Source organism: Anser anser (assembly GCF_964211835.1).
Source record: "Anser anser genome assembly, chromosome: 6".
In the NCBI taxonomy this organism is placed as follows: Eukaryota; Metazoa; Chordata; class Aves; order Anseriformes; family Anatidae; genus Anser; species Anser anser.
Genome location: NC_139726.1, coordinates 40,082,069 through 40,105,832, shown reverse-complemented (window position 1 = coordinate 40,105,832; position 23,764 = coordinate 40,082,069). Strand labels below are relative to the sequence as shown.

Genomic DNA, 23,764 nt, shown 5'->3' with positions numbered 1-23,764 from the left:
CATGCATCTCTTTTTTTATGCATATTCATATGCTATTTCAGTGCAACTGATTGACCTTTATCTCAACATAAGGAAGAAAATAGCCTATAAAACTACACTTTTCTCATTAGTCAATTCACTTTGTTCTTTACTGTTATTTGATCTGACACAATTCCATTTCTTGAAATTTATGTATGTAATGTGTGTGTATATTATATTCAAATATGCATATTTAGTATGTTTTATATATAAAAGCATATATACTTAAATATTATTTATGGCTTGTTTAGCCTAGTAAAGTGAAAACAGAATGTGATAGCTTTATGTATGGAGGAACTGGAGGTGGGATAAATACCAAAGCAAGAAAAGTTACTTAAACTGAAATGCTGGCAAAGAGCAAAAAGACATACTATGGCTATAAATAAGTTCCAGTAAGAACTTAGTCTACAAACTATCATTAGAGTGAGTCTTTAGAATTGTGTTTTGTAATTCTAAGAGAAAGAAAGGGAGCAAGGAAACCATGCTAGTTTTAATTCAGAACTTGATAAATTTGAGTGGAATCAAAGATTAGATCAGCCACAGACTGGGTATGTAACCTAGGAGATCTCCCCAGTCCCATATCACTAAATGAATTGTTTTGAGTGCTACAGTATGACACAAAAGTAATATAAATTTGACATTAAATACGGTGATGCTCTTAAATGCGTTAATATAACATATTAAATGACCATATCTCTTTACATTTTAACTTTTAGCATATTTGTTTTGATAGTACATGAGAACTCTTAGAAACACTATGTAAAACTGCTTCGCAAGTTGCCATAGCAATTAAATTGTGGAGTTTAACAATGTTTCCTCCTTTGTCTTAACTCTGTTGTATGATTTTTTTCAAAAACAAGCCAGTATTTCACATTTTATTCTAATTTTTCTAACTAGTTGAATAACAGGTACAAATCACGTTGAATTTTGATTTGTGCTCCTTGCCTTAGCTGTGCTAAAATGTATCACCTGTTTCAATTTTCTAACTTGGGTTCTTCCTGTATGCTTAGCTTGCTCATACAAACTGCAAACAGCACAGGGCAAAGCCAATGATTTCAAAATATCTCTGACAACCTGGGTATCTGTTCTTCTGTTTTAAACATTGTCCCTCTATGTGGCTCCATTTAATGCTTCTAAGCTAAAAATAATAACTGGGAGGGTCTTTTTCCCCTTTCTGCTTTGCTGTTGATCTTTAAAATTATGAACTCAGGCAGAACATAAGGAAGCTGTGCTAAGACTTTTTGTTTATTGTATGTCTCCCCAGAGGTCACAAATTAGCACACAATAAGAGAGCTCCTCTCCTGGAGTATTTTCAAATCAAAAATGTATGACTGCGGGAGGGAGAAAAGAGTGATAACTGCCATTTGATGGAGGAGGATCTGAAACACCAAGGATTATATTCAGTATTTCTTGTATAGTGACCAAGTTGAAGAGCTTTTTCTCAGTTCAAGACAGCTTCTATTTCTGGTCTTTGCACCCTTGTTCATTGAGACCTGTGATGTGGAGAGAGTCATTGTGGTATGAGTGGGACATAAGCTATGTTGGAGTATGGCCCAAAGCAATTAAAGGGGGAGGCAGTGAGAACTCAGACTTGGTTCTATGGAAAAATCCACAAGAAGTTCTGAAAGCTTCAGAAGGTTTTTCTTGGGGGGAGGGGGGGGTGGTGGAATGACATGATTACAAATTCTCAAGCTTCCCACAGAAAGGGAATTCTAGAAAATTAACATTCTTGAAGGCCCTGTAAATAAAATATCATTTGTTCTTTTATTACTGAAATGGAGCAGACAGCTGCCCTCAACTCCTGGGAGGCATCCTGTGAAATACCCCTACATAAACAGGTCCCCATAACAAATCTATGAATCTGAAGAGTCAGGTAAACTGCCAGGGAAGTAACCAGTGTTACAGCAGAACTTTGTTGAATGTTTTCCATGAAACATTTATGAATCAATATTTTCCATCAAAAATCCATTCAATGAGAAAATTTCCACCTATAATTAATTCCCAGTTGTAACTAGATTTCCAAAGGCCATTGTATAGAATCATAGAATATCCTGAGTTGGAAGGGACCCATAAGGATCATCAACTCCAACTCCTGGCACCGCACAGGTCTACCCAAAAGTTTAGATCACGTGACTAAGTGCACAGTCCAATTGCTTCTTAAATTCAGACAGGCTTGGTGCAGTGACTACTTCACTGGGGAGCCTGTTCCAGTGTGCAACCACCCTCTTGGTGAGGAACCTCTTCCTGATGTCGAGCCTAAACTTCCCCTGCCTCAGCTTAACACCGTTCCCATGGGTCCTGTCACTGGTGTTTACAGAGAATAGGTCCCCCGCCCCTCCACTCTCCCTCGCGAGGAAGCTGTAGACTGAAGTTCACAGAATCACAGAATCGTCTAGGTTGGAAGAGACCTCCAAGATCACCTAGTCCAACCTCAGCCCTAACATTAACAAGTCTTCCACTAAACCATATCACTAAGGGCTACATCTAAATGTCTTTTAAAGATCTCCAGGGATGGTGACTCAACCACCTCCCTGGGCAGTCCATTCCAATGCCTAACAACCCTTTCAGTAAAGAAGTTCTTCCTAACATCCAACCTAAACCTCCCCTGGTGCAACTGTAGCCCATTCCCCCTCGTCCTGTCACCAGGCACGTGGGAGAATAGACCAACCCCCACCTCTCTACAGCCTCCTTTCAGGTACCTGTAGAGAGCGATGAGGTCTCCCCTGAGCCTCCTCTTCTCCAGGCTGAACAACCCCAGCTCCCTCAGCTGCTCCTCGTAAGACTTGTTCTCCAGACCCCTCACCAGCCTCGTTGCCCTTCTCTGGACTCGCTCAAGCACCTCCATGTCCTTCCTGTAGCGAGGGGCCCAAAACTGAACACAGTACTCGAGGTGCAGCCTCACCAGAGCTGAGTACAGGGGGACAATCACCTCCCTAGACCTGCTGGCCACACTGCTTCTTATGCAAGCCAGGATGCTGTTGGCCTTCTTGGCCACCTGAGCACACTGCTGGCTCATATTCAGCTGCCTATCAACCAGTACTCCCAGGTCCTTCTCTGCCAGGCAGCTTTCCAACCACTCATCTCCCAGCCTGTAGCGCTGCTTGGGGTTGTTGTGCCCCAGATGCAGGACCCGGCACTTGGCCTTGTTGAACCTCATACAGTTGGCCTCAGCCCATCGCTCCAGCCTATCCAGATCCTCCTGCAGAGCCTTCCTTCCCTCGAGCAGATCGACACATGCACCTAACTTGGTGTCATCTGCAAACTCGCTGAGGGTGCACTCGATCCCCTCATCCAGGTCATCGATAAAAATATTAAAGAGGACTGGCCCCAGCACTGAGCCCTGGGGGACTCCACTAGTAACCGGCCTCCAACCAGATTTGACTCCATTCACCATTACTCTCTGGGCCCAGCCATCCAGCCAGTAACCCAACAAAGCGTACGCCAGTCCAAGCCACAAGCAGCCAGTTTCTTGAGGAGAATGTTGTGGGAAACGGTGTCAAAAGCCTTACTGAAGTCAAGGTAGATCATATCCACGGCCTTCCCCTCATCCACCAAGCACGTCACTTGGTCATAGAAGGAGATCAGGTTCGTCAAGCAAGACCTACCTTTCATAAACCCATGCTGACTGGGCCTGATCGCCTGCTTGCCCTGCAAGTGCCGCGTGATGACCCTCAAGATAATCTGCTCCATGAGCTTCCCTGGCACTGAGGTCAAGCTAACAGGCCTACAGTTTCCCGGGTCTACCCTCCGGCCCTTCTTGTAGATGGGCGTCACGTTTGCTAGCCGCCAGTCGACTGGGACCTCCCCTGATAGCCAGGACTGCCGATAAATAATGGAAAGCGGCTTGGCCAGCTCCTCCGCCAGTTCGCTCAGTACCCTCGGGTGGATCCCATCCGGCCCCATCGACTTGCGTACATCCAAGTGTTGTAGCAGGTCGCCAACCATTTCCTCATGGATAGCGAGGGCCACATCCTGCTCCCCATCCCCTTCCACCAGCTCAGGGTACCAGGTATCCAGAGAACAACCGGTCTTGCTGCTAAAGACTGAGGCAAAGAAAGCATTGAGCACCTCAGCCTTTTCCTCATCTTTTGTAACTAAGTTTCCCCCCGCATCCAGTAAAGGATGGAGATTCTCCTTAATCCTCCTTTTTGTGTTGATGTATTTGTAAAAACGTTTTTTGTTATCTTTAACGGCAGTAGCCAGATTGAGCTCCAGATGAGCTTTGGCCTTTCTAATTTTGTCCCTGCACAGCCTCGCAACATCCTTATAGTCCTCTTGAGTAGCCCACCCTCTTTTCCAAAGATTATAAACCCTCCTTTTTCTCCTAAGCTCGAGACACAACTCTCTGCTCAGCCAGGCCGGTCTAGTTCCGCGTCAGCTTGTCTTTGGGCACGTGGGGACAGACCGCTCCTGAGCCATTAAGATTTCCTTCTTGAGGAGTGCCCAGCCTTCCTGGACTCCTTTGCCCTTCAGAACCTCCTCCCAAGGGACTCTGCCAACCAGTGTCCTGGACAGCTCAAAGTCAGCCCTCCGGAAGTCCAAGACAGCGGTTTTACTGGTCCCCTTCCTGACTTCGCCAAGAATAGAGAACTGAACCATTTTGTGGTCACTCTGCCCAAGACAGCTCTCGACCACCACATCTCCCACCAGTCCGTCACTGTTTGTGAACAGAAGGTCTAGCGGGGCACCTCCCCTGGTAGGCTCTCTAACCAGCTGCGTCAGGAAGCTATCTTCCACGCTCTCCAGAAACCTCCTAGACTGCTTTCTCTGGGCTGTGTTGTGCTTCCAGGATATGTCTGGGAAGTTGAAGTCCCCCACGAGAGCAAGCGCTGACGATTTCGCGGCTTCTGCCAGCTGCCTGTAGAACTCCTCATCAGGAGGACATCATAACGGACCCCCACCAGGATGCTTGCCTTGTTGGCCTTCCCTCTGATCCTAACCCATAGGGACTCAACCTTATCATTCCCAGCCTCAAGTTTGTCAACATCTAAACACTCTCTAATATAGAGAGCCACACCACCACCCCTTCTGTGCTGCCTGTCCCTTCTGAAGAGCCTATAGCCAGACATTGCAGCACTCCAGTCATGAGAGTGGTCCCACCACGTTTCCGTGATGGCAACCAAGTCATAGCCTTCCCGCTGCACAATGGCTTCCAGCTCCTCTTGTTTGTTACCCATGCTGCGTGCATTAGTGTAGATGCACTTCAGTCGGGCCATTGCCTTCTTCCCCAGCTTTGCCATTGTTCCCCCCGGCACAGCTCCAACAAGCTTTCTTTCAGCCCCATCCCCCTTCTTTCCTAGTTTAAAGCCCTCTCAACGAGCCCTGCTAGCTCCTGGGCTAGGATCCGTTTTCCCCTTAGAGATAGGGACCCGTCTGCGGCCATCAGGCCGGGTGCTGAGTAAAGCGCCCCATGGTCAAAAAACCCAAAATTTTTGTGTTGGCACCAGCCTCTGAGCCACGTGTTAATCAGGTGGGCTTTCCGTGTCCTCTCGGTACCCCTCCCTGCCACTGCAGGGATAGATGAAAACACCACCTGTACTCCCGCTCCATCCACTAACCGTCCCAGTCCCCTAAAGTCCCGTTTGATAGCCTTCAGGCTTCTCTCATCAATATCATCACTGCCAGCCTGGACTATCAAAAGAGGATAGTAGTCAGAGGGGCGAACCAGGTTGGGAAGCTTCCTGGCAATAAAAGTTGTAGAAGACTGTCAAAGCTGAGAACTGAAACAAAACCTCTCTGGGTGATTACGTTGCTGGCAAGACTAATTCCAAACTAGTGAAAATGAATAAATAGCCATTGTGGAGCAAAGAGCTGCACACAGTGTTCAGGGTAAGGCCATACTAACACTTAATATAGTATGAGAATTGCCTCTTTTGAGCAGCTGGTGTTTAATGCATCCTAAAATGCAGTTTGACGTCCTGGCTGTCAGGGCATGCTGTTGACTCATGTTGAGCCTGTTGTCAACCAGCTTTGATAGATTTTCTGTAGGAAGATTATATCTTTTAAGTGACAACAGAGCTGTCATCTTGTTTTCTAATAAGCTACTGTGTATTAGCTTGTTGGTTTTTTTCCTGTAAAATAAAAATACTTCATGTTCTGAGTTTTGATTTGGAGATGCTTCTTTCCATTGAAGTGGGAGCCTGTCTGAGGTAGCTTTCTCGTGTTCTTGAAGACCCACATCTCTAGCTGAAATTGGTCAGGTGGCATTTTTTCATCATCCTTACTGGGCGATATCGCTATGTATTTGGCATGTCTGTGGACTGTTTTTTGGCTGTGGGAAAAATGGCTGCACTTTGTGCTACATTCCTGATCCAATCAGAAATAACATTTTTTTTCTGTTATGAATCTCAAGAGCTTGAGTTGTGGTTTCTGGCATAAACACTTCCAAAGTGTTTACATCATGGGCCTTTGATCAGTTGCATTGATAGGGCAATGCCCCAGAGCCTGTCTTGGACTAAGAAAGCTCTGGGTCTAGCCAGTGTTTGTTTCCTGGATGATGTCCTCAGAAGGAAGATTAACTTGTACAAACTTCAAATCCGAAGCAAGATAGTTTCATATACCTTTCCCTGCTTGAGAAAACAGGTAGGGAAAGGCACATGGTTATTGCTTTCTGGAGGGCTTTATTGCAAGGCCTTTGGCTCAAACTGGGATTCTTGGAGACTTAAGAACAAAAGGTTTTGTGATCTCTGGAGCTTCATAAATTTAAAAACTTCTGATCTTGAATGTGAAAACTTAATATTCTCTTATTTAAAAGCTTACTTGTTTACTGTTGATTTTCTGAAGTTAATATTTTGACTGTAAGTTATCTGCAGTGCATATGAAGTGTTTTCCTAAAGTACAGATGCTGAGTGTTATAAATATTGAAGTGCTATGAAAAGAAGGAAGAATTTCAAGAGAATCACGTACATTTCTTTACCAGGAATCAATAGAATAAGTCCTGTTTTTATTGATGGTATTCAGAGAATTGGGCTGCAGCTGGAAATGTGACTAGACATCTCTAGTTGTCTTAATCTCTCTGCCTACAGCAGACTACAGCAGCCTACGCTTGTCTTTACTTCTTTCCTAGCATTAGCAGTTACGGTGATCAGCACAAACTACTCCAATTTTTTGAAGAATTGAAACTCTTATCAGAATGAGAAAATGTCCCCATGACAATGTCAATCAGAGAGGAATTCCCTTCCAAAATGTGGGAAGCAGTAGTCACCAGCTCTAAAACAACACTCGCAACATGTGGCCTCTCCTTTTGCCATCCATTTCTGAAATGCCTGTTCCTGACCTCATTCAAAGAGAGGCTAAGCAGCTACTCCCTAATCTAGGCATAGCTGCTATTGCTGACCCTGCTGTGGCAGGCCTTCAGCCAAGGTATGAGAGAGAAATTGGTCTCTAAATGAGGAATAGGCTGTTGATAGGAACCAGAATATCTAGCTACAGGTGTCTTAGTTCTAGCCCTTCCCAAAACAGTATTGTCTCTTAATGAAATATCTCCACTGAGCAGAGAAAAAGATCTTGCGCATAAACTTTGTTTCTGGGAGGATCTTAGCTACCTGAAGAGCCCAGACTACATTCTACGTCTAAGCACTATTGTACATGTAGAACATACTATGTGTTTATATGTGTATATATATACACTTACATGTGTCTATATACACATGCATGCACATGAATACATATAAATCATGTGTATGTATTTATGAATCTTCCCAATCTGTTTTCCCAGGCTTTTTTCAGGGAAGGAGTGGGAACTGGGTAGCATTCTGAGACTGGCTTGGAGGAGCCATCTGTTGGCTCTGGTCCAGTTTGTAAACACTTTTGTATTGTTGCTCTGCCAAATGTAAAGCATGTGTTAAGAAAGTGACAACCAATGCATTTACAGTAAGTGCATTCTTATGCATAAGCTCTGCTTAATGTTTAATTTTGAAGCAAAATACAATGTATCTATGGCTATCCAGTATCCTTTTGTTAATCCAAATGAGAAGCCATATATGACTATTTATATAAACTGTGAAAGTTCAGCTGAAACTATAGTACAAAGCTGGTGGAGTTGAAGGCCTGTTATACTGGCTGAAGATCTCATTTTGTGATCTCAGAACAGTTCACTGTCACGCCAAATCCTTGGGTTGTTTGCTCAAAATTACTATGCATAGTTTCAAGCTTCAGGAACTGTCTCAAATGTAATACTGTAACTCTGTTCTGAGGTAATGATTTTTAAATGGCTAACAAGCATCCAGAAGTACTTAAGAGCTTACATTATTTTACTTGTATTCAAATTATAGTTTACAGAGGGAGTTGGATACAATATGCTGCTCCCTCCCCATTCTCAGCACTGCGCAGAGAACATCAATAGTCAGTGCCTGGGAAGTGACAATGAACACTTAATCACTCCCATAAAGAAACTCTTCCCTTGACAGAGCAGAGATCAAAAATACTCGAGGGGGAGGCAGAAAAATGGATATAATGTTGTTCCTTTCCAAGGTAAATGCAAATCCTGCTTTCCAGAACAAAGGAGCTGGCAAACAACAGGAAGTGATTGTGTATAGCTCAAACCCTCCTTCAGCTGCCACTTGAAGCTTTTCTTTTTTTCTTTCAGGATCATGAAACTAGTGCTTTTTGAGACTACACTTGACTTCAGAGTTTTCTTTTCCTCCTTTAGTGCTTTGCTTATCCCATGCTTTTTATAAAATTCAAACTTCTGACAAGTTTTTTGGTTGCTCTTGCTCAATATGATTCCATACACTAAAGTTTGAAAACTATTTTAATTTTGCAAAACCATTACAGTTTTAAGGCTTCTTTGAAGGCATCAGTCCTATCTGAATTTTAGCACTTGCACATTACCTGCAATGACAATGTATTTTTTGGAGACACCTCCCTCTATACCAGGTTGCCCAAAGCCCTGTTCAACTTAGCTTTGAACGCTTCCAGGGATGGGGCATCCATAGCTTCTCTGGGCAATCTGTTCCAGTGCCTCACCACCCTCATAGTAAAGATTTTGCTGATCTGGATACAGTGGTGAATAGTGAAATAAATAAAATAATTATTTTAAAATAATAAAATATAAATATAAAAATAATATAAATATATTAAATTAAATAAATTTTAATAAATATATTTTAATATATAATATAATATATAATATAATATAATAATATATAATATGATATATATTATATATTATATTATTATATATTATTATATATAATAATATAATAATATATAATAATATATATAATATATATAATAATTTTTAATAAATATATTAAAATTAAATATAAAAATATAAAATAATTATTTTAAAATAATAAAATAAATAATAGTGAAATCTATTAGCTTCCTGTTCCATGGTGACTTCAGTTCCATTCTTCATAGCTGTTTTCTCATTACCTGCAGTATCTAAAAGAAATTAAAAATGAGATCTCTGTTCCTCCTGGTTGCTGGTTAGCGTCTTTTCATGCCACTTCTGAATACTATGCAGCTTTGCAGGGCGTTTACCCCCAGCACTGGGCAAGCTGTAGAACCAGCGGTGATGCACAACAGGCAACTTCAGGACAGCGTGCCTCTGAAGTGCCTGCTTGTTAAACTGGAACTGTCATCTCCATCAAATAGCTGTTTAACTGTGATAACTGATAATAGCTGTTTAACTGTGATAAACGGTCACTATTTGAGATCTCTTGTTAAACTGTATCCTATTGGACTTGTAACAGGCACTCTATTTATACTGGATTAGCAAATCTATGGCAAAGCTGTCATGGCTGATGCAATAATTTTTTTCTCAGTGACGCTTGTGCTGTTTCCAGTAAATAGAATCAGGTGTTTAATGATGTGGAATCTAGGAATGATTGAGTTTGTAAGGCAAGTGACCTTGGATCTCTCAAATAGCATAGGCTGTACAGTCTGCTCACCCTATGGAAATGCTGGAGGGGGTTGTGATGGTGTACTCTACAAGACTGGTCCACAGGCTTGAAAGTCTTATTAGTCTGCTTACTCTCCTGTCCAAGGTGAGGAGAAAATGAAAATTTTGAATTGTGATGTTCTCAGTCACAGCTGTTTTTGGGAAGGGGATGAAGCAGCATCAAAGGGCTGATCTGACACTGGTTTCAGCAAGTGAGAAAGTAGTCAGTTGTTTTACTGTTTGGGCCTGAAAATGTCCCAGTTTCTGTCATTCTCTAAGAGCAAAAATGTTCCGGTGGCCTGGTTTTCTTTCAGAGGGTTTATTCAACATTTTTTTAAAGCCTGTGTTACCAAAATGGATTGTGTACTGACAGTCCGAAGTGCTAATAACTAAATATACAAATGAAGATGACATACTTTTAAAAGGCTATAGTTTTTAAAGATACTATTTCTCAGTTCAAGTTATTACAAAAAAAAAAAAAAGGCACATCTGATCATTCTCCATTATAATGTTTTTATCAGTTTTGCAAAGTTAAAGAACTTTCAATATAAATGTCTATTCTGTGAATTTTGGAACCTATTTGTACTGTCTGGTATGATGGCATTCAGACCACACAGTCTGGCAGGCACTGGCCTCTCCTAGTGGCTTACCTCCCTAGTGACTATTTGTTTGCTTTTTCACTTAAAAATTCAACTTGTGGCCTGTGTCTTTTCCATTCTTTCACAGTACAAGTAGCAAAACTTCATCAGACTAGATTCTCACACAATTTGTACTCAGGCTAGCTAGAAACCTAAAATGTGCTAGAATCCTAAATGAGTTTATGAAATGTAAGTTAATAATCCATGTACAGAGCTGGACTTTCCAGTTCGTTCTGTATACATGGGCTATGTAAGGGTTAATGGTGATCAGGAGCAGTGGAACTTTTTTCCTATGCATGAGTAAAGCATTCACTGTGTAAGCACAGTGTGGATGAAAGTTTTTTTCAGAACTGTTAGAAACAACTCCCTGAATAAATGTCCTTAAGTCACTTTGATATAGGTTTATTCACTTTCAATATATTATAAATAATGCAAATTTGATGTCCATCTGGACAGTAGGTTTTTGCCAATTCCTACCACCAGCTGCAAAATTCACTTACTACAAGCTATGCGGCTGCCACACGCAGTGCCAAGAAGAAGCATACTTCTAATGCTCCTTCAAGTGCCTGGGCTGTTATGCTGTACAGGAAAACAGATTAACTATGAGTGAGAAAGCAGGAAGAGCAAAGAGTTGTGGTGGGGGCATGCACCTTTGTTTTAAAAGTTCACTTGTGGGGGGAGAGAGAGCCCAGATAAGATCTAATCACCTTTGCTTACATTGGTAGTGGCCTTCATGGCTAGTTTTAACTTGTCTTCTATTGTAATGCATGTTGTTGACATTGTCTGCAGTTTGTCATGTATGTTGTAGTAATAAGAGCTGCATAAGTACATAAAATCACTGTGTACGTATGATTTTTATGTACGTCTGGATGCTTTATTTTTTTTACTTTGCTTAGTCTTCCCTGGTTTATAGGCTTCTTGTCTGAATGAAATGGTAGTCAACTTTCCCTAGGGAGAGCTCCCTATCAACATTTTCAGACTGTTTTGTCTGCTATGCTTTTGGATCCACTTGCCTCTAAATATTGAGGAACTCCTCCATTTCTTTAGGCAACCAGTCTGGTTTGTTTCTCTCACTGTTTTGGAATGCATGTCCCAGGGGACCTGAAGATGCTGATAAGGAGCCTAGAGCTAACACTCAGTAAATTGAAACGGAGAACTCATAGCAAAGGCAATTGAAGCTGATGATGGGGGAAAAATACAAGGTCAAAATTGGAGATGGATCCAAGTTTATTGCAAGTTTTGTTGTTTTTTTTTTTTTCATTAAGAGGGTGTTCTTTACTTTTAGGGAGAGATCCATGCTTTTTGACCATTGATATTTATTAAATTAGCTAACATATTTAGATCTCTAAGCATAATCCTGTGGTTTGGGCACCCACAGTATACATTAGCTATATAAAGCAATGCTCAGTTATGAAGGAATATTGCTTTTCAACAAGGACTTCAGACGGACAAATGTAGTAGTCTTAAATTGAAGGCATCTGATACTCAGTCATGTCTTCCAGCTGCTTTACGGTTAAGGGCAGAGTTTAAGCTGGCAAAAATCAATGTTTGTTTTTTTTTTGACTGCATTGTTACCTATGCAGGTTAACATGAGCTGAGAAGCCAGGTATTACTTTGTCTTGGCATGTGTGTCTGGGTGATTATGCTGCTCTGTTTGTGGTGTTCTCCAACCTTAGCACTGCACTTGGGGAGGTTTCCAGACCAGGAAGAGCAAGAATCTCGATCAGTTTGACTTGTTCCATATAGTAATGGATGGTTTGGTGGGAATTATACTTCTCTGCTACAGAAAACAGCATCATAGCACCTTAGTGGGGAGGCATTCCCAAATATTTGTTTAATATCTGTGAAATGTGTAACTAGCCTCTTCAGCAATGAATGTTTCAAAAGTCCTGCTTTGGGGAGGTTGGTCTGTTATTGGTAAATAATTCAGAATTTACCCAATGTCAGTCACATTACAGTTCATAAAAAAAGGAATTTCATGTTCCGTGTAATAAAAGAGCAAAATAAATTCTGTTCCTCCTTTGTCCTCTTCTCTGGTCCAGGTGCACTCACGGTTGCTTTTTGAGACAGCCTATATAAGGATGTCAGATTCACTCTGAAAATAAATACTGTGATGGCAGAATTCATATTGAGTAGGAAGGAAAGCTATTAAAGTGAAAGATTACCTTGTTTTTTGGTGTGTGTGTGGGGTTTTTTTTGTTTGTTTTTTAGAGATTGTCAGCCTCTGATGATATTCCTCATCCACGTACTCATTGGAAGATTTTTTCCCAAATGTCTTAGGAGCCAGGGTGTCATTACTTTGGGAACAAGGTGGACAAACTGCAAAAGTCTGAGTTTAATCCCATTCAATTTTTATTAAAAAAAAAAGTATGAATAGTGGTTTCAGGTTTCCTTTTTTACAAATGTTCCTGCAGGCAAGAGAATTTTCCCAATTAATGAATCAGCTCAACCCTCTAGAATTTGTAGTGAAGTCTCCCGTGTTTAAATCAATTCATTGAAAACAAATCCTTCCTTAACTCACTGTGAGTGTAGGTGTGATGTTTCTCTATATGAGTAGTAAAAAGAAAGGTAGAAACGTTCATACAGAGGAAATTACGCAGTTTCAGATGAACATAACTCTTCCTACAATACTTTACTGCTATTACATTTACCCAATATTGTAACAGAAGAGACTGTTGGGGGGAATGTTCCTTTCTAATTAAGACATTATAGAATGTTGGCAGTTCTGCTGTAATTACTGAGTCTATTAAAAGCACTGTATAGAAATTAGTAAAATTCCTTCAAAACAGAACTCAACCTGGAAGTACGTATCCCAAGTCCTGGATGTTAGAGCTGGCTGCTTTTAAAGATTCAGAATGTCAGCTACCTCCAGTTTTAAGGCTTTCTTGTTCAGCTCTCCAATGTCTATGAAGAATGAAAAGTGCTTTGGGATGGTCATTCTAATAGCTTGTTTACTGAAATCCAATGTCAAAACTACTAAACCCTCAGTATCTGTGCACAAAGATTTTTTAATAAAACCTCCATGTGTTTATGATGGACTCAACCAACCCTCAAAGCTGAACTTACCCAGATGCATTCAGCTTGGCCCCATTTCTATTAAAATCCATTTTGTGATAACAGGTGCTAATATCAGCTTGTTACTGGGTAAAGCTAATGAATGGGAGACACCTGTCATGATGACAGGGTGGGTGTTGAATGTTCTTGATGGCTAGTCTGTTGCTTACTGCCAAAATGTGCCATTATGGTCTCCAGTAAGTGCCCTGGAGGACTTCATTGCAGCTGCAAAATATGACTGTTTCAAATAGGAAATGTTTCTAGGAATTAAGTTAATCAGAGATTCCTTCTGAAGGAAATATGGCAGTATGAAGCAGCCAAGTGAGAAATGTAAGCAGCCATAAGCACCTCAGGAAAACTCTTAAATAAAGGACACTTTTAAAGCTGAGTTTAGAGATCTGCTTTTTTTTCTTCTTCTTCTAAATATTCCTGCCCCTAGTGACACCTCTTTCAAAAGCTGACAGGCAATAAAGAGACTGGAGACAGAAGTTTGCTTCCATGAAAGGAAGTGGTAAGTTCCTATTGACTCCTATTGCTAGTTCACCTTCATAAAACAAAGAGATAGAAAGAAGAACTGACAGGCACTGGTGGAATGGGGATTAGCTTTTAGGGCCTCAGGAGGCTTTGTTTTTTTGACTTTGTAAAGTTAATTTCACATGAGAAGAGGAAAAGAATAGAGAGCATGCATTATGTTTTCACTGCTTGTTTTTGGATCTAAGTCTGTATGGCAATAAGAACAAAGATGATCATGAGATTAATGCATAAATTTGAGGAAATCTTGGCTATGGTACAGCCAGTGCCAAGTCTGTTGTTTTTTTTTATTTTTGCCCTCTGTAGTGCTACAGCTTCGCCTTTAGTTCATGTGAAGTCAGTGTTTGTACCTTTTGTCAGCTTGTTTAACCTCTACCTCTGTCAACTGTAAAAAGGAGCAACATGTAGCTCCCAGAAACCAGTTATTGTTGCAAAATCCTCTGCCATCAGATGGATGTTATGTAGGTTGAATGTGTATTGTTTCCATTGGGGAGCTCCTGTGAAGTGTCAAACAGACCATTAATCAAATCAGTGAATACTAAAGCTGCTCAAGATTACTCACTTTTTTCCTTGATCTCTCTATTCATCAGAGCATATTCCAAAAAGTGAAACAAAATGGTCAACATGTACATATTTTAAGTATAAAGCTGACTTCACACCTTCTAGATAATGCTTGTTGAAATTTTGCAGTTTTCATGTTTTTATTACTTTAAAGCTTATTACTCATATATTAATTACAGTAGTATTTTAAAGTGTATTTCAAATTTATTTAAAAACTACTTTTCAGTTCTATTAGCTGTGAAAGAACACTTTTGGACAAAACGTATTGGGTTTTCATGTAACAAATAAAATATAACATTAAGCAAAGTAATTTTTTTATGATACACGAATAAGTTGGACGAATACATACTTTGAAAACGCTGACCAATGTTGCTCTTAATGGAAAATCCTGGTCGCTGTAGTGTACCAGTGTGGTTACTTAGCCCTGACTTCTTTTGACATGGTTAGTGTAGTTCCTTACTTTTAAGGTTAAGGTACTTTTAAGATCATGACTTTCCCTGGTGAAGCAATTCAACTGATGATGATTGTGATAGCTCTTAAGGCTGAGAGATGTGTAAATCACCCCGTCTGAGTTCTTCCAGTCTTTGCTTAGTACAGGAATGCAATGAAGGTCTCCATGGAAATCATTATTCACACTCTTAACAGCTGCCATGGACATATTCAGAACATAAATAGAAGTTTTTGAAGCCCCTATGATATGCTGGTTCTGGTGTGATGGTTAAATAATTTACCATCAGATTAAAGAGATGATTTGACAGACTTGAGCAGCTATGGGGAATAGCTGAGATATTGTCAGTGTAATTTTACCCAAATAGTAGGGTTAATTATAAATCCCAGTCAAGCTCCCTTTGGAGACAACGGAAGTTTCAGATGAGCCCAAAATGAGGCTAGAGACTGGGGCTGAGGTTTGCAATGCTACTTAAAGTAGTATTTGGCCTCTCAAGTCTCACTGAAATGAATAGAAACTGGGCATCAAATACTGTAGGTAGCTTGCAAAACAGTCTTGTATTTTAACAATGATCTCTCTCAGTCCTACTGAGACTTCTAACAGGTGGCATAAAAGAAATAAACAGGGATCCTGACCTGAGTCTGTCTTCTTTGTAAAGACAAGCTATACCAGAATGTGCAAAATAGCAGGCACATCCACATATTCAGACTGATGGGTCAGCCTGTTTGACTTCCAGTGGTGTACTGTTTTTATTAGAAAATTACTGATTGGGCAAGGATATTTAAAATATTAATATTGGTGCCTTAGGCCAGGTATCAGGTGGCTTTTATTATGGCGATCTGTGTGGTCCCACATTTAACTCCATGGATATAGAAGTGGAGAAAGCAATGTTACCCTCATTTATTTTTCATATCATATAGCTGAATAAACATCTTATTTTTCAGATCTCTACCCCATCTTTTTTGCTAACTAGTCTCTTTTTATGTTATTTCAATGAATAGGATTTTAAAGTTTTTCTGGCCACAGATGGTTAACTATTTGCATATGGACAATTCTGTTGTTAGCATCAAAGCGATTGTGATCATTCCTCCTTTATTTTCATTTTTGTACTCAGTGTAATAAACCTACCACAAGCAGCTCAGCACGGTTTGATTTTAATGCCTGTTAGCACTGGAATGGGCTTCAAGTGTTACATGAATTAGCACTATATATATATATATCTTATGATGAATTTGTATGCTGAAGGAAGCAGATAATGCCTCATCTCAAAATAATAATTAGAAAAGTAAAACAAAATTAGAAGTGATATTTCATTTTAAAAATAATGCAGAATAGAAGTGCTGGCCTATTTGACTACATTGTTCAAGAATTGATTGTGTGGTGTGGGTCAAACAGGGGCCATTAAAACATTCAATGTGATGATATTTCATATTAGTAAAATAAGAGCATCTGGGTTTTTTGTTTGTTTTGTAACAGGGCTTTTCCCTTTTACCTTTACCCACAGGCTCGCAAGAGAATCTTATTTTTCTTTAAAAGAAGAGTCTAGTTCTCAAGGTAAACAAAATTAATCTTAAGTGCATAGAGAACACTCAAAAGAAGAGATCAATAAAAGGAAAGCCAGAATTTTTGTTTTTATGAATATCTTGATTTGGGTGGCCTGATTCATGGTCTTTTAATTTTAGATGTAGGCAATTCAGTATTCCCTGGTGCTTTATGTCTTCCTTAAGCTGTGCATGCACCATTAATTCACACCAGACCCCAGAAAAAAAGATTACCTGTAAATGAGCTAGAAAACTGAGACAAAGACTAAATGACTTGCTAAAGTGTTGGTGTGCAGAGGAGAGGAGAAGAATTTGGTGTCCTGCTCAGAATTTCAGTTTTCCCAAGCCCAAGGTTTTTGTTTCTTAGCAGCAAGAACTTTTCCATCCTGTTTCTCATGTAATCGTCATGATTTGGATAGGTTTACATGTCTTCTCCTTGGACTTATTGTGTTTTCCCTTCTTTGTGACATAGGAAAGTCCTTTGAAATATCCCTTAACCTAAAAAGAATCCCAAATCTTTTTAAACACGATGAGGTATTTACAGCTCTCAAAACATTCTTGGACAAGGAAAAAAATAAGTCTTTAAAGTCTCTGAAACTTGGTTGCTGGAAGTACTGAGCTTCTGGTGACTTCAACTGGCTTTGTGAGTTAGCATGACAACAATTCTCAAACTAGACTTACTTCTTTGGACGCTTAAGCAGATGCTTAGTTACCAAATTTCACACTTGAAAATGTTGGCTTTAGTTGTCTAGATGAAAAATATGATAACACCCTGAGGAACCATTTGTGTTCACTGGAGTGCTAAGGGCTAGCCACTGTAGCAATTTTCTTTTCAAGAGGCAGGATAAGTTCTGGGGTAATTTAAGTATTTTCTTTGTCTACTTCAACTGACTACTTGCCTCCACTTTAACTTTGCACGGTGGTGCCAGAAGATGCTGGGGAATCCAGTGCCAGATGTAAGTGCTAGATGCACCACTAAAGCTGCCCTGCTTGCTCTGCAGTTGGATTCCTTAACAATGAAACTACATTTGGAGCATTTGCTTGCCCAACTCTTCCAGCCCTGTTTCAGATGTACACAGAGGAGTGTCCTTTGAGGGACTGTGGTAATATTTGGGTCTTCATATTGGTCTAAAAAAATGTTTGTTCAGTACTGCCCATGATGCCCAACTTCAAAGATAATCTTGGCTGTGTAGTAGAAGATATTAGTATCTTGTTGGCACAGCAGCTTATTTCCAGATGATTGTAATTAGTTTATTTAAACAACATGTTTCATAGCTTTACATTGCTTTTTTTTTTTTTTTTGCTTTTTTTTTTCTTTGATTATCAGTAGGTTTGAATTAACTGGTCTTGATGCAGATATGAGTTCTGACTGGTCTGGGTAGGCATTTGGTCATTTGATCTGCACTTAACTGTATTTTTGCTGTTCTAAAAATATAATCTAATAATCTTCTAATTCTGTCAGTCTAGAGGCCTGCTCTTTCAAGTGCTCTCTAGGAAGGAGCTGTTTGCTCCAAATAAATTAGTAAGCATCGGGATTGCGTGGGACTGGTGAGGCTGAGCCTACCAAAGAAAACCTTTGTGTGCTTCATGAATAGCTTCCATGCTAATAAGGCCCAGGACATAAAAAAAAAAAAACAACTTGGTGGTTTTGGCAGATTATCAGTTTATTTGAATGTGAAATTCAAAGCAAACCTTGGAGGGTGTGAACATAGATGTGAAACAAAACCAGAAGAAAAGTTTGTACACCACCATGAGAACTGAAACTGACTTTTTGTACTGTTCTCATCTGAAAGTTAAATACATCAAGAAATCAAACCTTCACATAATACCATCTTAGTGAAGAAAGATGCAGACATTTTTAGACTTCTAAAAATGTAGTGATCTGCTTTGAACAGTCAGCAAGACCACTAAAAAAGGAATAGAAGTCAAGTATGGGGGCCTGGAGGAAGTCTCCACTGTTTTTGAGAGTGGGAGACTCAAGTTTGGATTCAGGCTTATGCTTAGACTGCTACAGTTTGATTTTTTGCTCTAAGGGAAAGAGAAACTCAAGTTCTGGTTGTTTCAAAAGTTGACATTTCCAACCAGAAACTAGATTCATTCTTCTGCTGTAGTTCCCTCAAATAAGAGTGCATTTCCATCAAACCGCCTTACAATTTTTTTTTAATTTTAATTTTTTAAACAAGGGAATGCTATGGTCCCGTTTCTTCTTTTTCACTCTTTTATTTCACATATTCATTAGCAATTTGCTTTTATCAAATATTTGAACATATTTAGTACCAGATTGCAAACTCTAGTGGAGATGGATGTAAATTAGTCACATGTGGAATCAATAAGCCTACCCAGGTGGGCTCATAATCCACAGCACAAGATTCACTAATGTGCCCATAGTGATTTAATTGTCAAAAATATTCATCAATGATTGGCTTAATTTCTTTCTGAGACAAGCTTAATAATTGCATCATGAAAACAGAGAAGCTCTAGCTAAGATTCTACTGTACTAGCTGCTGACTACAATCAGAAAAAAAGGAGAGTCCTAGAGTCCCTGCCTAAAAGGCATGTAGTCAGTGTGGAAACAGTAGTGTATGGGCAGGAAAGCATGATAAAGTGTTGAACACTCATAGACATTACAGCAGAGAATACAAAGTGATGTGGAAGAGAACAGTGAAATAGTTTTACAGTTACCTCCTGTTGTATGTGAAGGGCCACATGGGACAAAGCATGAGGAGGCTTCTCTAGAAGTGCAACAAGTAGATAATGAGTGCTGCAGAAGAGGGGGGCAGAAAGATAACAAAATATGAGGTGATACAAGTAGAGTAAGATTTATCCTTGATGGCCTTGAAATAAAGGTAGCATCGTACCCAACTTCTTTCTAATAAAAGCAGATCAAAGTTGAAGAGCTACGTGAGATTAAAAAGAAAAGATTCTTTTTTTCTTATTTGGCAATTGCTATATAAACTAATTGCCTCTCTTGAGTGTCTTGAAATTCCTATGAAGTGGATGTCATTATCCGTGACATTCAGTAGAGGGCAGCATCAACCTAAACAAGTGGGGAAAACAAATTTTAAGGATTTCAGTCTAGATGGGAGAGATTCCAAAAGGTAACATAAATGCAATTGTTAGGTTTGTTAAAACCAGAATCTAGACCTGTATTCTGACATTAAAACAAAGCAAATTCAGAATCCAAAATTATAGGAGTATTACAGTGTCTCTGTTGTGACATATTAGTTTTGTTATCTTGCAATAGTAACACATTCCTTAGAGTAGTGGTTACAGCACCTTAACTATGATTATGATACCTATAGCCCTGCAGTTGCAGGTATTTTAAAGGATAAAATTGGAAACAAATTGAGAAAAGGACCAAATCCTAAACATTCTGCAACTGAAATGCTACTGAAGTCACGGCTACAGCTAATGCAAACTAGGTTTCAATACAGGTAGCACCACTTCTACTGGTCCTGAGGATCTGAGTTGGTAGGAAAGTTCTCAAGGGCATTTTGGTTTGGGATCAGGGATTGAGTCAGATGTAGGATTTGGACTAAAGCAGGCAAACGCTCACACAATTAAGTGATAGTCTTAGGTTTAATTAAATTCACTAGAAGATTTGACTGAACAAGGACTGGAGCCCAGTGCTACTGGTTTAGCCATTCTCTATCTTCCAACAACTAGTAACGCTCCATGCAATGGATTCAATTCTGTTCCTATTTACTGAGCCAATAAGAGAGTAACGGGATTTTACTTTAACAAAGCACTTATAAATATGGTCACTGATGTCAATGATGCTTACATATGTGCGGAAGTGTTTTGCTGAGAGGAGGACTCCAAAGTAAAATCCAGATCCTTAGATCATCAATATAGCAAGACTGTCAGTGTGCACAGTGGCAATAAGTGATCTGGGAAAAAGAAGTGTGGAAGCTTTTGTTAGAAGAGTTATCTAGCTATATTCTAAATCAGGACATGGAGATAAAAACATACATTGCAAACATTACTGTTCTCCTGCTGACTTCATTTTGAAGTGTTTGAGTAATTACAGATTTTTTCCTGGATGTATTTTAGAGTTCTCTGGCTGAGGAAGGTGCATCATATTTCACTTAATTCCTTTCTTACAAGCTAAAAGAACTGGAATATGTAAGCTGTTTTATTTTGTGAATCTCAAGGTGGGTTATTTAACCTTGCATTATGTGTCAAAATCCTGTTTCAGCAGAAAGGCTGTATATGTATGCACTTAATGAACAAGACCCTAAAGGTTTATAAAGAACCTAAGTTTATATGTTCCATTAAATATGATCTTCACTGGCTAATTAGTTAGAAATTTCACCCTTGCTTATAGTATATATCGTTTTATGGTCAATAATAGTAAAACCTATGTAAACCATGCTCTTTATTAATAAACATTATGTGCTTCTGGCTTTCAAATAAGGAAGGGGATTACTTGTTTTTCTCTTGTGTCCGGACTGCTAGCATTGTAAAATTCAAGCAATTACCATTATGGATAGATCATTTCTTGTGAGATATGAAAGCTGTACAGATAATTTAGTTTTATAAAAGTAAGACTCCAGCAAGGACGCTAGTACAGTAAAGAAAACATCAAGCAATATTCAATCTCACATACTTCTGGAAGGGTATGAGGTCTTTGGCGATCAGTACTGAATAGCTTGATTTTCCCCTCTATGTTTCAGGTTTGGATCCAACCAAGATTAGTACTAACTACAATGGTTTCTTAGCTACTCGTTGTTGGATAGCTTCTGTCCAGTTCTTTCCATATAACTCTAAAATCTCCTCTATAAATGGCACTGTTGGCTTTGCTAACTGAGACACTGGAAATGGAGTGATCCTGGATGTGCACCACCCTCCCCATCCCTGCAGGGGCCTCTCTGGGTAAGCATTTGAAACAAAATGGTGAAATTATCTCTGTGGAGCTGTAAATTTATGTGATAAGCTGCTATTCTGCCAAGGCACACAGACATGATCATCCTTCCAGTCCAAGAGCTCTCCAGATGATACGTACTTTGGGGATGTATATAAATGATCAACTCATTTTAACTTGGCAGCTAATGGGATTTTGAGTTTATGTCAGCAGAAAATACCAGTGACCTAATGTTTGTGCCCCTTACCTCCCCAGAGAGTGACATTATTGAAACAAAACGGCCACTCATCCTAGAATGACAGGTTTGCTATGTACAGTTAGCCACGTATGCCGTATACAAAGACATAAGAACACATGGTAGAACAAATATTTTTATTAAATGTCTCTTGTGGTAGCTGTCTCTTCCTTAGCTACACTTCATAAACAGATGCTGCAAGTACGTTAATGATGTAGTTAGAAAAATCAACCTAGTAGTTCCTGTGGCTATGACTAAGAATCTAGTTTGCCTTTGTACTTTGCAAATGCAGTTGTTCAGCAGCAATAAAAGACTTGGACTGAGTGAAGAATAATTACTTTTTTGCAAAGAGCTCATTGTATTAGTCCTGTCTGGAGAAAGCAGAATGTTCATCTGTGAATATGTTGTTGTTTAAAATAGTAATGCTAGAAAATAGCACATCTTCCTTATCCCTCCAAGATATTTCCAGAACAGCAAACATTCTTAGATACACAGAGAAGCATGTGAGCCAATATTCAGCTGAGAACTACTCACTTCAACGTTTAGAAATGGAGCTGTTAGGTATGGGAGACTTCCCTCCTGTGTATTTCATTCTTTCACTTCCTTTTTTGCAAGTATGAATTATATTTAGAAGGACGTTAGGAAATTCTTCATACCTTTTTGTCTCCTATAGTAGTTCATCCAAAATACATATGTTGAATTAACTTTATGGGATACAATTATTGCCAAGTTTGGAATCTTAGGAAGTATGAAGGATGAGTTAACTTTTCCCATGAGTGCTTTTCTCAAAGCAGCCTTACAGTTTCTGGAGTATCTGTGGATAATTTTTTGCATTGCTTCTTCACTAGACTGTGCAATGGCTTGGACTAAGGCAGATTTGACTCACGTAGAACTAAACAGTTCAGCCCTGTGTGCTGGGGCAATGACTAGTCATGAAGCGCCTCTCCCACCCTCCTTTTTTCCTTTTTTTCCCCTTTTCCTTTTTTTTTTCCTGGAGTTTAGATCTGATTCTTCTCTGATTAGTTCTTGAACAGACATCAGGTATATCCAGGTGCTATGAACATTACTGAAAGTGTCTTATGTGATGCACATATGTATGATGTTGTGCAAATGAAGGGCAAAAATCGTGCCTTTCAAGTCCTCTCTTTTGTGCATCAGTTTTTCTTCTTCCAAAACAATCTTCTTTTGATTGTTCATATTTTTACATGCACTCAGAAACAATATATTTTTTTTCCAAACTCGCATGGCTGTTCCTGACTCCTTAATTTCACAGGTACTTGTCCTTCTTCAGGTTCTTCCCCAGGCCAGGGGACCTAAGTACTGAAGTCTGGTTGTATTCCACATGCTACCAAAGTCACCTGGTTTAGAGAACATAGGAACATGCTACAGACAAAAGTGGAATACAGCTTGTTTCAAAATACAGACTTGGAACTGGTCATTAACCAAGCTGGTGTTACGCTCTTCCATTTTAAAGGAAAACTTTTCTTCTGAAAATGTGTTTCCAAAAGTAAATTGCTTTTTCTCTAGAGAAGTAAAGAGGTGTTCAGATCACAGAGCTGAACTTCCATCTGCCACAGAAATTGCCTCCTTGTGCTAAAAAGTAGGGGCCTGTGGACATGCGTGGATGCTTTTGTTGCTGAACATGAAAGCACATTCATATTGCTGCTTGGATGATGGATTTCCCTTAGTAGGCACCACCATCTTATTTACAAGGAAATCTCAACCATTAGTGTGTATGCAAACTGCTTATGGTCGGCTGTTCGGCTTTTAGAGAGATGACACAAAGAAGAAATGAGACATCTACTGGGTTGAGGTAAGCAGTCTCTATTACCACATCCATATTACTAACTTCTGTTTAATTGCTCAGCATTTATGAGGTTCATAGTTTATTGTCTTTCTTGCCACACAATAGGCTGAGCAAGTTAAAAAATCTCCAAGTTTCAAAGGCTAGAGTTTTGGGTGCCTGCCAGCACTGATCTGTATAACAA

General features: G+C 39.6%; 1 long non-coding RNA gene across 4 annotated transcripts; it reads left to right on the top strand.

Moving 5' to 3' along the window:
- Positions 1-13,702: 13,702 nt before the first annotated feature.
- On the top strand, positions 13,703-23,585 carry LOC310901989. 4 transcript variants are annotated; one of them, XR_014586363.1, is made up of 4 exons: positions 13,703-13,926; positions 14,036-14,107; positions 16,641-16,690; positions 21,354-23,585. It is a non-coding gene; the product is annotated as an uncharacterized lncRNA (long non-coding RNA). The 4 variants fall into 4 exon arrangements; XR_014586364.1 differs by having other exon boundaries at positions 13,703-14,107; positions 21,354-21,552; positions 23,068-23,585; XR_014586365.1 differs by having other exon boundaries at positions 13,703-14,107; positions 21,354-21,552; positions 23,050-23,585.
- The last annotated feature ends 179 nt before the right edge of the window (positions 23,586-23,764 follow it).